The sequence below is a fragment of the Palaemon carinicauda genome, chromosome 18, assembly GCF_036898095.1.
Source record: "Palaemon carinicauda isolate YSFRI2023 chromosome 18, ASM3689809v2, whole genome shotgun sequence".
In the NCBI taxonomy this organism is placed as follows: Eukaryota; Metazoa; Arthropoda; class Malacostraca; order Decapoda; family Palaemonidae; genus Palaemon; species Palaemon carinicauda.
Genome location: NC_090742.1, coordinates 64,053,108 through 64,056,745, shown reverse-complemented (window position 1 = coordinate 64,056,745; position 3,638 = coordinate 64,053,108).

Sequence of the window (3,638 nt, the reverse complement as noted above, 5' to 3'; positions counted from 1 at the left end):
GAAGGAGATGAAGTGGAAGAGAGTCAGTCTTACTGATAATTTAGCCTGGCAGAAGGGGTGTCCGTGGTTGTTACTCATAGTAATATTACCAACACTGTTAGAAAAAAACCGTAATTTGAATCGGAAATTCTCCGTAAAAAGTATGCTGGCAGTCTGTGATGGTTAGTCGTAGTAATATTACCAACACTTAGAAAAAACCGTAATTTTAATCGGAAATTCTCCGTAAAAAGTATGCTGGCAGTCTGTGATGGTTAGTCGTAGTAATATTACCAACACTGTTAGAAAAAAACCGTAATTTTAATCGGAAATTCTCCGTAAAAAGTATGCTGGCAGTCTGTGATGGTTAGTCGTAGTAATTTACCAACACTGTTAGAAAAAACCGTAATTTTATTCGGAAATTCTCCGTAAAAAGTATGCTGGCAGTCTGTGATGGTTAGTCGTAGTAATTTACCAACACTGTTAGAAAAAACCGTAATTTTTATTGAAAATTCTCCATGAATATATACTATTCTTAACCGTATTTCAGTAAAATACAGGCGACCTTAATTTTACCTTACCTTATTATCTTTTACGGGTTGGCGACCGTAATATCACTTTTATGGCACTATAACCCTTTTTAAAACTGTAAAAATCCTGGAATAAATGTTGCTAGACTTTTACCTTTTTATAATGCAAATTTTTAACAGTGAACGATCATGATAAGAATAGAAATGGTACCTCAATTAACACGGCAACAGGAATAATAGTAATGTTGTATTACTGTGATTATCATTATTATAATTTTTCTAACTACTTTAATATGTGCACTGAATGGCTGTAAATTAATCATAATTCGCCTTTGTTTTATTATCATTTGTATTATTTTATATTATATAAAATTACAGCTGTGTATACTAGCTAACTAAAACGGCAAGAAAAACAATGAAAATAATCATAATAATGTTCAGGTTATATTGTATTTCTTCTCTCTTTGACTTCTCATAGAATGCTTTTCAAAAAATGAAAATTGATGACTAAATGTTTCATCCTTTATGTATTGACCCATGTTGTCTGTCCGGATGATTTTTTTTTTTTTTTTTTTTTTTTTTTATAATCCAATTACAATTTGGTATCATGTGGTTCATTAGTAAGTCTCTTTAGTTTTCTCTCTATTCCTTTTAATTTAATCGGTGATATTTTGTTTCATATACTGAAAGGTGAGACTTCAGGTCAATATGACGTCCGGTAATCCACCAGAGGACACTTTTAGTCTGCATGTCTCGTAGTGGCAACGTTACAACTATAAATCTGTATTCTAATTCTGTTCCATTATTATTATTATTATTATTATTATTATTATTATTATTATTATTATTATTATTACTACTACTAGCCAAGCTACAACCCTAGTTGGAAAAGCAAGGTGTTATAATCCCTTGGACTCCAACAGGGAAAAATCGACCAGTTAGGAAAGGAAATAAGGAAATGAATAAATGATGGGAACAAATTAGCAATAAATCATTCTAAAACCAGTAACAACGTCAAAACATATGTCATATATAAACTATAAAAAGACTTATATCAGCCAGTTCAACATAAAAACATTTGCTGCAACTTTGAACTTTTGAAGAATAGTGTCTCTCTCTTTGTTGAGAAGTTTATTTCGTAAAGTTAGGAATTGATATATTGACATTCAAATTTTCAGTGTATTCAAAAATTGTTCAAAACTTTTAAATAAGTGTGCAATGTTTTTTAATGTTAGAATAGAATTTTGCATTCTTTAACTTTCAGCCAGAATAAATGAGGGGTCATAAAGGAATGCATTTGCATTCTTAGAAATATTAGCCCTTTTACCCCTACCATGAGGTTAACTTTCGAGCACATTTTGCTTTATATTTCTTTTTTAAATTGTTCTAACAGGCTTAATTTTTGTCCTAGAGAGATCAGGTTGGTCTCATTCTTTTGGAAAATGCCTCAAGTTTCTCATAATATCATCAAAAATATGTAAAAAAAAATGTAATCAACTGTGTTTTGCATGAACGTACCGGTACGTCCTTTGGGGGTGAAAGGGTTAAGTCATCTCTAAGGAGTCTAAAGGTCGCTAGCAATTCGGCATGCTCAGATAATGCAAGTCGATATTATTATTATTATTATTATTATTACTATCCAAGCTACAACCCTAGTTGGAAAAGCAAGATGCTATAAGCCCAGGGGCTCCAACAGGGAAAAATAGCCCAGTGAGGAAAGGAAATAAGGAAATAAATAAATGAAGAGAACAAATTAACAATAAATCATTCTAAAACAAGTAACAACGTCAAAACAGACATGTCATATATAAACTATTAACAACATCAAAAACAAATATGTTATAAATAAACTATAAAAAGACTCATGTCCGCCTGGTCAACAAAAAAGCATTTGCTCCAACTTTGAACTTTTGAAGTTCTACTGATTCAACCACCCGATTAGGAAGATCATTCCACAACTTGGTAACAGCTGGAATAAAACTTCTAGAATACTGCGTAGTATTGAGTCTCGTGATGAGAGACTCCAGTCATTCAGAAAAAGTCTGTAAATGGAATTCGAAAGTGTAAAGAAACTTGCTATCCCAGTAATAATCAAGTTTATGCAACCTACCCTTCAGCCTTTTCTCGGTTGTCAGAATCTTGATGTTGTTATTAGTTTATATATGACGTCTGTTTTGACGTTGTTACTTATTTTAGAATGATTTATTGTTAATTTGTTCTCTTCGTTTATTTATTTCCTTATTTCCTTTCCTCACTGGGCTATTTTTCCCTGTTGGAGCCCCTGGGCTTATAGCATCTTGCTTTTCCAACTAGGCCCTAGTTGTAGCTTGGATAATAATAATAATAATAATAATAATAATAATAATAATAATAATATGTAATCATGGAGCAGGATCTGCGTTGGAAAATCCGACAGTTTCCTTTACTGTTGATAAATGTAGAAGCATTCGGAATATGAATTAACCACGTGTTTATGTGATGCTTATCTATGCTTGCATGAGTGTGCTTCCCCAATTGCTTGGGTCTGCTTATGCTCTATTTACGCAATATTTTATCTCCCTGTGTGCAATGTTTAATCATCATTTAGTTCTCTCTCTCTCTCTCTCTCTCTCTCTCTCTCTCTCTCTCTCTCTCTCTCTCTCTCTATATATATATATATATATATATTTTTTTTTTTTGAAGATATTTAATAATCCATATATATACAGTGGTAAGGTGAGCTGTTAGGTATTATCAGAGATTCGAGGTGAATGCAAGTAAGTTTATACAAAAAGATAACGAGCTTATATACAAACTGTTGAGGGCAACAATGGCACAAAAAAAATCAAACAATCTGAAACACGCTATGGTAAGCTTAAAGAGGCTTTTCTGTTATCAGTCGGGGAGAGAGCGAGAGATAAGAAAAAAAAACCATCATTACAGCGTGCGGTACAATGAACAGATATAGATATATTGTATTTGCATACATTTGGTTTGCATAGATATAGATGTATAGTGAGATTTTTATTGTGTTAGATATTTATTAGCCAACGAATTCTATGTGCTTTGAAGGCTTTCAATATTACGATTCATGTAAGCATTATCTTATACGTTCTCGACATGGTTTTTTTTTATACCTCAACTTTTACATCC